A 12,410-nucleotide genomic window follows, 5' to 3' on the forward strand; every position below is an offset into this window, starting at 1 on the left:
TTTGTTTCTTTTTTATTGCACGTACATTAAAAAAATACCTCAAATGACCAGATATAAATAAAAACAGTGTATAAATCCTTATGTATCTATACTACCTCATTTTATTAAGCATTATTTCATGGTATTGACAGGTTTTATCCCCTATCGAGTCCCAGCATCCATCCCCATGCTGCCATATCCTTCTTTATATATTCCCCTGGCTCCACTGAATGCAACACCCCTCACTAGCCTCCCTCTGCCTGCAGAGCGCCAGTCCTGCCCCTGAGGTGGGAGACCTTGAGGAAGTCTGTGAGGCCCTGGAGGGATTGCCTGCCCCACACACACCCCACACTGGTAGCTTCTATCCCTCAGGGCTGAGCCCAGCTCCCCACACCATGCATTGCTGCCTGGCACACAGGGCCATAGCACTGCTCAAGTTTGGCCCAGCCACCTCTCCAGCATGATGACAGAGTGGCAGCCAGATCAAATTTGAGCAGCAACCCCCATGCATCAGGTTACAGCACCACTCACTCAGGCTTCGCCTGGCTGCCCCTCTGCCATCATGACAGAGAGACAGATGGGCCAAACCGGAGCGGCTCTGCAACCACGTGTGCCAGCTCACACCATCCAGAGAGGGGATTCCTCCCCCAACTGCCTCTTTCAATGTGATGTAACCCCTTCTCGTCCATATACCACCTCACCCTGCCATGCTCCTGCCACGCTACCTCGCCACAGCTCCCTAGAAACGCAGCCCCGTTTTCTCGTGTGGACAAGGTCATGTCGTTCCCTACGGTTTTCTCCTCTTTCAAAACCACCCCAAAATGGCTCCCTCAGACACAGTTCTTCCGCAAGGACCACCCACCTCCATCCAGTGCTTCCCAAAAACATGTTCACAGACCTTAGCCCTTCACCTCCAGCCTTTGAGATACGGCTACAGATGTGGCAGCCTTCAAATGAAGCCCATTGGCTCCCCCAGGGCAGTTAGTCCTGACAGACAAATAAATGCCATTATAATCCCCAGTGTAAAAATGGGGAGCTGAAGAGTAGCAGGATTACGCAACATGCCACCAGTCACTCAATGGGCTATGGCAGTGGCGAGTTATCATCATCGTTATTTATTTGGATTGAGGTAGTGCCTAGAAGCACAGACCAGGACCCCATTGTGCATGGTGCTGTACAAAACCAGAATGTAAAGATGCCCCAAAGAGCTTACAATCCATTCCAGGGGTGAGGGTCCAACACCTATCAGTCCTTTAGACACATTCTGGGGTTAGTTCAACTCAAGACCTAGGACGAAGCTGAGGCTTCCCACAGCCAAACCACGTTGTGCAACTTTACTCCATGTGGGAAAGGAGGAAGTGGGGGCATAGCCACCCATGTAAAACCTGCCCTGGGACCTCAGCCCGGCCCGCAGCTGTGGAAAAGTCTATGGAGTAGCAGAGGATTGTTAACCCATGGGAAGAATGTCTATTCCAATGAGATTATTCCTTAATTATGCAACTGTTACATATAACAGGGATGCAGGCCAGATGTAACGAGTCGAACCCCATCTGAGCCAATAAGGGTGATGTCGAGCACAGGGATCGGGTGTCATTTGCACCCCTTTCTAACTCCTTAGCACACAGGTGCTTTTATGAAGAAAGATAAGGAAATTCCATAGACCACCTTCTGAAAATTGTGCTGTGCATGCACTTTTCCCCACTGAGCATCAAAGGTGACAAATATTGGGATAATGAAGTAGAACTTGGTGTTATTTCAGCATGGCTCATCATTATTATGGAGCTAGGAAGCAGACCAGACCGTGCACGGAATTTCTTATCAGCCTAAAGCGGGAGACCATGATGACGAGGAATTAGTAAGAGGTTTAGAGTTGTGTAATTAGGTTTGGCTTGTCCTTGTAGGAGAGCCCATGACACATTTCTCCCTGAGCCCACTCCCATGCAAATTAAATGCGTCCTCTTTCCCACAACACAGCTCAGAGGGGATGGCACTCTGACCTCAGAGCTGGGCACGTCCAAGTCATTCATGCTGTCACTGCAAAGCAGGTGGACTAAAGAGGTGAAACCTATCCTGTCTCACGCCCAAGGGCCAGGGAATTGCACAGCATCCACGACTCAAGCGGCAGCCCCCTACACATTTAAGCACTGCGGGGAGATTTTCTCCAGTGCCTAGGTGGTTTAGGAGCATCATAGCCTTTTGGTGGGGGTGGAATGCCTAGCTTTTGAAAATCCCACCCTGTATTGAGGCTGCTGGTTCATCATTATCTTCTGTATCACAGGGATGCCTCAGAGACCTGGAACCCATCCTGGAAGGCGTTGTACATACGTGTATTAAGAAGGAATCCTGGCCACAAAAAATGTACAGTCTAACTAGCCGAAGGGAGTAGGACTGTCCACATTTTAAAATGGGGAACAGGAGCGCAGAGGAATTCGTTTATTTATTCCAGGTCACACCAGGAGTCTGTGGCAGAGCTGGGACTTGAAGGCAGATCTTTTGCATGTCATCCCAGCACCTTAACCACAGACCAGCCACACACTCACCGGTACCCATAAACTCACATTCCACGAGCCCTTCCCAGACTGCCCCAGGCCCACCCACCCTCTTCCACCCTCCACTTGGTCATGCAGACCCCGGGGCCAAACAGGCACTCTTGGGTAGTTCTTCAGTCCCCCTGTGCAGCACCCCGGAGAGCCTCGACTCATTAACCATTAGTCAAAGCACAGATTCATTGTCTGGTACCAATTCACATTAAATACAGTCTCATCCTGTTCCACAGCTAGGCCCCAATCAGCCTGCAGCCAGCTCCATGCAAAGCCAGGGCAGGATGAGGGCCCATCGTAGCCCTTTCTGTAGATGACATTGGAACTATTCATTTTTCTCTAACTCTTGCACACAGCTGCTCCATTTCAGAGCTCGCAGCGCAACAGCAGCACTTCATTCCCAAGCAGGCAGAGCTGCGGCAGAGAAACAGCTCTGTAAGGAGCATGCGGACAGAATACAAATGATCATTTCCATTGATAAGAATGGGTGCCTGACCAGCCCCACTATGAGGGGGAAAGAAACGGAGAGAAGCAGCTAGAGAGACAGCAGATAACTATGCCCCCCCTCTTCTGTTGCATGTGAGGCCTTGGTAAGACTTAGCTGCGGTTAAACAAACAAAACACTCGTTGTTAGTTTACCCCGAAACGCTGACCCTTGCCTTGGTTACGCCCCACAGTACAATTCTGAAGAGTTCACCACAGTCATTTGCTGCTCCGAGCGGACGACATCACACCAACCTAAGCTGTTCACTGTGAAAACCCATAGCCAGCCAAACCTATTCCTCTGAGCATCACACCAGCCTGTCCTGATACATGAACTAGGGCCTTTTCTTTTTCCCTTTCCAGTTCCTTTCATGACCACAACGGACTCCAGGCGCATCCTTGGAAGAGTCCACCAGAAGCTGAGCCTTGACGCGCAGACAGGCTATTGGGGAGACTCCATGCCTGTGAGAGTTACAGAGATACCATCTGTGATAAATGAAGGGGGGGGAGCTCCCTTTTACGAACACCCAGCCAGCCAGTAGCTATAAAATCCCTCTTAATAGCTGTTTTTTAATTGCTTTACCTGTAAAGGGTTAAAAAGTCTCACTGCTCTGCATAGGTAAAAGGAAGTGAGTGGGCACCTGACCATAAAAGCCAGTGGGAAGGCTAGAACTTTTTAAAACTTTGAAACAAAGACTCCCCTTTTGTCTGTCTGTTGCTGTTCTACCGGCTGGAAAGGCAGCCAGGACAGAGCTATGCAGTAAAAACCTTGGGCCAGGTATGAAAAAAATCATCAGTATCATACCTAGAAACTACCCATTTAAAACCCCAGATATGTAAGTAAATCAGAAACTGTCTAGGAAGACGCGATTAGGTTTATCTCTTTTTATTTCTTTATGGCTTGTGAACTCCTCTGTGCTAACCCCAGACACTTTTGTTTTGCTTGTAACCTTTGAGCTGGACCTCAGTAAAGCTATTCTTGGTGCTTAATCCTTGTAGTTGCTCTTTTAAAACCTAGCAATAGCCTGAGTTCCCAAATGTATTTTTTTCTTTTTTTTATTAATAAAATTTACCTTTTTTAATAACAGAATTAATTTTTTGTGTCTTAAGAGGCTGGTGCACATGTTGTTTAATTAGCTGGTGGCAACAGCTGATTTCCTTTGTTTTCTTTCTCAACTCTTCCCCGGAGGGAGGTGAAAGGGCTTGAGGGTACCCCACGGGAAGGAATTCCCAAGTGTGCCTTCCCAGGCTCTCAAAGGGGTTCTGCACTTGGGTGGCAGCAGCATTTACCAATCCAAGGTCAGAGAGAAGCTGTAACCTTGGGAGTTTAATACCAGCCTGGAGTGGCCAGTATTACTTTTTAGAATCCTTGTGGACCCCCACCTTCTGCACTTGGAGTGCCAGAGTGAGGAATCAGCCCTGCCACCATCTGTGCAATTTCACAATTCATTTTGCTTCTTCAAATGTGGGGCTATGAATCAGGCTTAGACTAAGTCACGTATGAGTTAAAGATTCTACAGTGCCAGCGCCCGGGAACTCAACCTTTTAGATGAATACAGACCTGAATTATTACTAGTAACATGCTTACAAAGAGGAACTGAATAGCATTTCCATGCTCCGTGTGGTTTGCATTACCGGTGATTTTTATATAATCCAATACATTACAGCCAAATCTAATGAGGAAACAGCTCACTCGAGTCCCCAAAGGGTCATTTGCATGTGTTTCTCTGATTTATCCACATATGATTTCCACAGCACTTTCACATGCTGCATCCCAACCAACATTCAAGTCCCAGCCAGGATGTCACTTTGTCAGCAGCGCTATTCATTAAGCCAAAGAGAACGTTGGTCTGGACATCAGAGTTGTTCCTATTTCCTATTTTTCCTGCTCTTAAGGCCTGGTCCTGCATTCACAGTAAAACTCCCACCGACTTCAATGGCTGCAGAACCTGCAGGGAACTGCTCTGAAGTTTCCAATTTGTAGCTTGAAATTTAAAGCATTTATTCACACGAACAATGCTGGAGGAGAACATTTCCAAGAGCTTTAGAAATGTTTAGTTACTGCAGTCTATTGCCTAACTGTAGTTACTACATTTTGGTGACAATAATTTTATTCAAAAGAAACCAAATTGTTGACAGTACACATTATTTTCATATGGAAGTAAGTATTAAAAGAAAGAGTGACAAATGCAACAAGTAAGGAAAATGCAGCAGAGTTCAGACACTATAGGTTATGAACTACATCAGTTTTGAACTAAGATAGGGTTTAAGAGTCAGAATTTTAAAGGGATTTAGGCACCTAGAGAGGCAGGTAGACCTAAGTCTACCATGACGTTTTCAAACCCGTAGTTCAGGCAGCACCTAACTCCCCTAGGCAACTAAGTCCCCTAGACGCCTGTGTTTCTGGTGGATTGCATTTTCAAAGCAACCAAACGCTCCTGCCATTCCGAGCCTTCGCTCAAGCCCTGGAAGCCCCAACGTGGGATTCTCTATCCAGGCTGGGAAACACCTCTCCCGCCAGTGGAGCCAGACCTTGTAGGTGTGCTCAGAGCATGCCTAACATGCGCTACCAGTCAGAACCTGCAGCGGGAGGGCTGGACGCAGCCACTGACAGCAGCAGAACCAGTGGCGAGTGCAAGAGAGATATCCAGTGGGAGCAGGACAGGGAGAGAGATGGCTTCAGCTTCCAGGGCATGGGCTACCTAAGTGGCTAACGTGGCTTAGGCACCTGCCTCCAGGAAAAGCTGAGAATCCCAAATGGGGGAGGTGGGAGCTGCCACCTCTGCCCTGTCAGCCAAATCAGCGGCTTAGCACCTACGCCTCTCTCCTCTCCCCCAGGCCTCTCTGCAGCATTTCACTCCTCATTCAGCTGCCTGGCTTCTGAAAATCCTATTGGCGTTTAACACTCCCTGGGGAGCCTAAGCGGCACAGAGCCGCCTGACACTAGCTGGCCTCGGGGTCAGGCTGACATCGAATACCAGCTTCTGCCACCCTTACTCATGCTGAGCAGTGCCTCGCTTCCGACCAGATGGGCACGTACGTAGTGTGCTCTGAGAACGGGGCTGCCAGTAGCTGCACTGCCCCAAGAGCAGGGCAGGGACCAAACTGTGCTGCAGGCAGTCTCGGCTTCCCCCTTCCTCCCTGCAGGAAGTAGCCCGCATCAGCCATATCCCTGGAGCAGTTACTGCTTCCGCCCCCCACAGCACCCACTCGGCTGCACAGACCAAGAGACTCAGCACCTCACCCAGTGCCCACGCACTGCACCCAAGTCAGACTGGTCTGTGTGTGGACAGAAGTGGGGGGTTGGGCTCAAACCTGAGTCAGAGCCTGGGCTTAGTATGCAGTGTAGCCAGATCCACAATGTCCCCGTGGAAGCTATCCTTATCTCTGCGAGCAGAGGCGGGGACCAGAGGCTGAGGCTGACTTGCCCAAATTCACCCTGCAGCGTCAGAGTTGCTATTATAACCAGTGCTGAGCAAAGAATTGATTTTTCAGTGCAGCAGCTGAACCAAAAAACTTCATTTTGGGTTGAACAGAAGGAATTTGGTTTTGTTTGTTCGTTTAGGTTTCAGGGGAGTTTTTCCCTTTTCTGTTGTTTTAAATAAATCTGGCTACATTTTGAAACAAAATACTGTTTTGAAATGAAAAGTCCAAATGTTTGGGGTTTGAAAATGTGGAATCAAAACATTTGGTTTTTTTACTTTTGGGGGGGAGGCAGAAACTATTTCATCGAATTCGCAGATCGTTTCAGACAGGCCAACACTGCATTTTTTCAGTGAATAAATGACTCCTCCAAAAACATTCACCCACCTCTCCCTATAACCCAGCTCTTTTGTATCCTGCTTTCTTGCGACAATGCTGCCATTGGCGGGGGCAGTCCGGTACCTGCACTCCCACCACTGGACATCCCAGGAATGGGTTATAGCTGCCAGCTGGAGGCCAGAGCCCAGCACAGGCTACACCAAACGGCAGCATCCCCCTCTGATTGCCGCTCTGAGGAAGCGTGCATCCAGCACGCCGCCACACTGGAGACTGAAACCTGGCAACTTTGTGATTCAAAGGCAGCTGCTACTCTACCAGGAGAGCTGAGTGGGACCCTTCAGCTTGAACTGGTAGAAGCTGAACAAACCTCACCCCCTCTGGAAGTCACTGGCCCCTCCCTTGCATCTGGCATCCCAGTGCCCACACTCTCATTGCTGTGGCTGCTGTTTGCACATTTCCATCTCAAACAAGCATTGTCATTACACCCAGGAAACAGGGAGGGGAAGCAAATTATTAGGAGACCTAGAGGAAAAGTTCCAGGCCTCAGAAAACAGAGAATTGTGCAGGAATAAAAGGGAAGCCTATGGGAGTGGACCAGAGAGAGCTTGGCTGGTGCACACACAGGTGAGATCCAGTCACTCTGCTCCAATGAGTTTGAATATTTAGCTACAGTGAAACACCTTCAACAAGAGAGCAGGAGGCTCAGTGGCTAGGAAACTCACCTAAGAAGCAGGAGATACCTGTTCAAATCCCTTCTCCTCACCAGGCGGTGTGGGGACGTGAACCAGGGGTCTCCTCCATCCCAGGTGAGCACCCCAACCACTGGGCTAAAATTTATGAGTGAGCTCCTCCGTTTCCTTCCTCCTCCCCCCAACCACACTTCCTGCAAAACCCACCTTAGCTGCCTAACTCCAAAGAGGCTCACGGCTGAGAATCGCTAGTTGAGCAATGCACCTCACCGAGCCTGGACTTGGGTGCCTATCTCTGAGAGAGGAGTGGGGCTTAGCGCACCCACCTCTCCTCCGCATCACGCACTGGCTAGCATGCTGGCTTTTGTGAAGTGCAATCTAGGGTGCCTGTCTCTGCCCAGGCACTGTGTAGGTCCCTAGGCACCTACCTCCAGCCCTGGGAATTGCAGCATGTTTCTGTGATTTTCTAGACACCTAAAAGTTAGGTGCTGTGATGCTGAGCGTACGTCTATGTCCCTTTGTGACTCTAGCCCTGGATGCCGAACTCCCATTGAATTCAGTATTAGGCACCTAAATACTGTTAAGAATCTGGGCAACAGTCTCTCTGCCTCACTTTACCATCTGTACAATGGGGATAAATGCACTTCCCTGCCACACCGGGGTAGTGGGAGGATAAATACATTAAAGACTACGAGACATTCATATGCACTGATAATGGGGGCCATATAAGTACATAGGGGCTTATCTACACAAACAGTTCACAGCAAAAGCTGGGATGTGAATCTACCCCACACTAACCTGCTGGGGACTAATTGTCTCCATGGACTCTGCTGAAGAGCATTAACAGTTTGTCAGAGCGCTTTGATCTACTCTTTGAAACAGGACTAGAGCAAAGGGCACTAACAAACTGTTAGTGCAGGTCAGCAGGGTCCACACAGACTGTTAGTCCGCAGCAGGCCAGTGCAGGGTAGATTCACGTCCCAGCTTGGCACGAACAAATTGTTTGCATAGACAAGCCCTAAAATAGATTGACCCAAACTGTCTGCGGCATGTAGACACAAGCAGGAAACTGGATGGAATGCAGCGGCTGTTGAACAGGACACAGCACTACTACAAGGCAGTTTAGCAGGGGAAGTAAAGAAGAATGCCTTATCTAACTGAGCCTACACTGCGAATTGAAGTAGGCAGCTCGGGTAGCCATTAGAACTGGACTTTGGCCGGGACACTGAGGGCTAAGACCTTTAGTCTTACAGCCAATGCCATGGGCAGGTCTCATGACCACAATCGCTGCCAAAGGCAGCCTGTTAGAGGGGAAAGGAAACCTCGCCGGCAGGATTTCCACAGGCTAGGGATGAAATAAAGTGTCCTTTTCAAAATGGCACAAGGTCTCTGCTGCCAACGACGTAGTGAGGAACGTCAAGCAACAAACTGGTGCACCTCCTGCAAAGGCAGCCAGCTAGATGGTCGTCATCTGGTGGTGGCTGAGCCTGAACGTGCTGATAACCTGGGTAGCTGACAAAGACACTCCCCACCCTCTCAGGGGCGCTGTGAAGATAAATCCACTAGTGACTGCAAAGCCCTCAAATACCAGAATGATGGGGCCCATCTAAGTTGAGAGGTGGAATACAGTGGAGTTTTCATTTAATCACACAAGAAAGAACTCTCTTGTATTCAGTGTGCTCCCCCGCTGTCCCCCTCCGCCCACCCTGGGCTTGTTTTGTCATTAGTTTTCCAGTGTCCCTAATAAGATATTAATGAGATGCTAATTCCACATGCAAATTACAGGAAACTAGCACGGAAGAGTTGTTATATTTAGTCAGTCATGATTTTAATAGCTGTCTTTACCCATCATGTGCCTCATGTCAACTACTTCTTTACTCATGCTCTCTGCCTTGCTTTTCAAAAGTGCTGGAGGTGACTTTGAAGCTAATGAAAAATGGCAGAAATCTCGAGTGAGACCAACATTTTTAAAAATAGCTTCCCTAAAGGTAACATCTAAGTGCCTGACTCCCATTTTCAAAAGTGACAACGTCAGTCATCAATGGGAAGTAGGCACCTAAATACCTTTACAAACGGGGCTCTTAGGTCGCTAAAACTCACTGGAAGTCAATGGGACTTAGGCTCCAAAGCCACATAAGTGCTTTTGAAAGTTGTCCCCTAAGCTGGTAATTAGGCACCCGAGAAAGTGCTCTGATTTTCAAAAATGCTGAATATGCAGCAACTGCCACTGATTTCATGGAGAACTCAGCACTTCTGAAAATCAGGCTACTTATTTAGGAACCTAAATAAGGATTTAAGGGCCACATTTTCGAAAGAGCTCCACTCCCAGTCGGGCCCCCAAATGAAGTGGCCAGATGTTGAGAACAATGGCTGTTGCTGGATGCTGAGCACTTTTGAAAATTCAGTCACCTTATTTAGGTGCCTAAATGGAAGCTCGGGTCTTTTGAAAAACCCCAGTTGTGGGTGCTGAGCCCTTTAGAAAATCAGGCACTGGAAAATTAACTTTAGGCTCCTACTTCTGAAAATCTTGGTCCAAAAACCTGTGCCTGTGAACTGTAACCTGATGCGAGGGGGAAAAAACGTGCAGAGCAATCAACTATCGGTAAGCTATTGGGTGGCCTAGCAGCTCACACACTGAGCTGAGCTTCAGGAAACCTGGGTTCTGGTTTTTCACTCTGCTGCTGGGTGATATTGTACAAGTCCCTTCCCCTCTTTGTGCCTCAGTTTCCCCTTCTGTAAAATGGGCAGAATTTTGTGAAATGCTTTGAGATGTACGAATGACAAGCACCTTATAAGAGCTAGAAATGATTATTGCAGATAGTTTTACAGAAATTCAGATGAGTGGAGTGCAGTCTGTAGAAAATGAGATGTGCCATCCAGTGTGAAGTGGCTGGTTATGGTCCCATGTCAGTGGAAGTAGTGATGCGATGCCCATTTCATACTTATCCGTGGTGGGGATAAGGCTCAGGCATTGCCAGAGACACTTTGCAGGAGTGCTACGTCCCGCTCTTATTTTAAAGGGTACCTTCTGCAAAGCACTTGCTAGAGGATTGACACAGACAAATCCCATTAAGAAGGCAACAGGATTATGCCCATGTCATTCCATGTGCCAAGCCTCTGAAAATTTACCACTTTGGAGGCTTGCAAGAGGAAATGGAAAGTTGAATCTGGTGGGGGGGGACAGACACCAGCAGCAGGTTCACAATCTCATTTGCTGCTGCTTCCTTGTTTTTCTGTGGAACAAGGTGAACCCTGCTTTGTTACAGCTCTTATGCACGATTGCAACTACCCCGTTCACCGTCGCCACGGTAACTCACAGGCGGCCACACTTTGGCAAAGTATTTAACCCCTGGCCAGGATTTGCAAATGTGGAGGCCTAAAATTCGTCTCGTAGGTGCCTAAATAAGGCTTTGACCGACTTTCAAAGGTGCCGAGCACCCAGCGGTTCCCCCTGACTTCAGCGAAAGAGGAGAGAAGGAACTGCTGCAAGGAAGTCTGACTGCCCACAGGACTTTCTCCAAAGACATCCAGCAACATGGGAGCAGGGTTGAAGGAAGCAGCTGTTGAGTGTAAACCAGGGCTGGGGAGAGAGATTTTGCAGTGGGAAAGAGTCAAGGGTGGAGGAGACAGAGTACAGGGATTCAGCAAAGCAAATATGCTGGAATGCCTGAATATGAGCCAGATCCTCAGAGGGTGTAAATCAACTTAGCCTCGTCGATTGTAAGCTCTTTGGGACAAGGTCTGTCTTTTTGTTCTACGTATGTACAGCACCTAGCGCAACAAGGTCCAGTTCCATGACTGGGGCTCCTAGGCGCTATTGCATGACAAGTAATGCTAATAATAGTCTCTCTCCTTGGCTTGCTCTCCCACACAACTTTCCTGGACCACAGAGAGTCCAATTAACACCAATGGAGGATCTGGCCCATATATATTGACTGATTGCTAACGTTAAAAAAAAAATGAGACCCTAAACAGATTAAGTAGATGCCCACACAGGATGTTGTCGTTATTAGCAATGATGCAGTCAGTGGCGTAGGTGAGAGAGAGCACGGATCCCATTTTTTCCTAGAAAGGGGTGGTGCAATCCAGCTTGGCCAGGGTTTCAGAAAGGGCTCAGCCCGCAGCACCCCCACTGAGAACATGGGGTGCTGCAGGGTGGAGGTGGCTAACAGAGAGCAGAGCTCTTTGGAAAATCCAGGCCAAAATGTGTCAAAGGTTTGAAAAGAAAAACATTGTTGGGGACGTTCTGAAGGAAGGAAAAGACCCACGTTGAGCTGGGCACAGACAAGGAACTGGTAGAAATGTACCCATCAAAAATGGCTCTTTTCTCATCAAATGATCTTAGAGGAGAGCCTTTGGGTCAGATCCTTAGCTGGTGTAAATCAGCAGGGCTCTGTCAACTTCAGTGCTGCTGCAGCAATTTGCACCAGCTGATGAACTGGCCCCTTCTCATGTTTTTACTTTAAATTGCAGCCTCTGTCCTAAAACACCATTGAAATCCCTGCCAATTCCCCCCTTCCTCCCAACGGTTTCAGCTGGTGTTATTGTTCTGAGGCACCAGACAGTTTTGTTAATAATGGTAAATCCTTTTAGCCCCTGGTTAGCGCAGGCTGAGCTGTGATTGACAAGGTAATAAAAGTGTTAATGAGAGAGACTGGCACCGCCAGAGATCAATAGTTGCCAATAAGAAAAACAATTCTGATACTTAATTTTGTAGAATTCCCCCAAAGCAGTTGAAAATGCATCACAATAGGTCTATTTTATTGTTTAGTGGAGGCTCTCTCTGTGGTGTACCCAGGTAGATATCACATTAAACAGAGATGTGGGCTAAGCAGCGAAGCCCAAATAGGACTCTCACTTCGCTGAAGTTTGCAGGGATGAGCAGGGGCTGTTAGGATCTGGAGTTCGGTCTGAGTCCACCTCTAAAATTAACACACACACATTCACAGCTAGCTTT

The sequence above is a fragment of the Mauremys mutica genome, chromosome 5 (genome assembly GCF_020497125.1).
Source record: "Mauremys mutica isolate MM-2020 ecotype Southern chromosome 5, ASM2049712v1, whole genome shotgun sequence".
Lineage (NCBI taxonomy): Eukaryota > Metazoa > Chordata > Testudines > Geoemydidae > Mauremys > Mauremys mutica.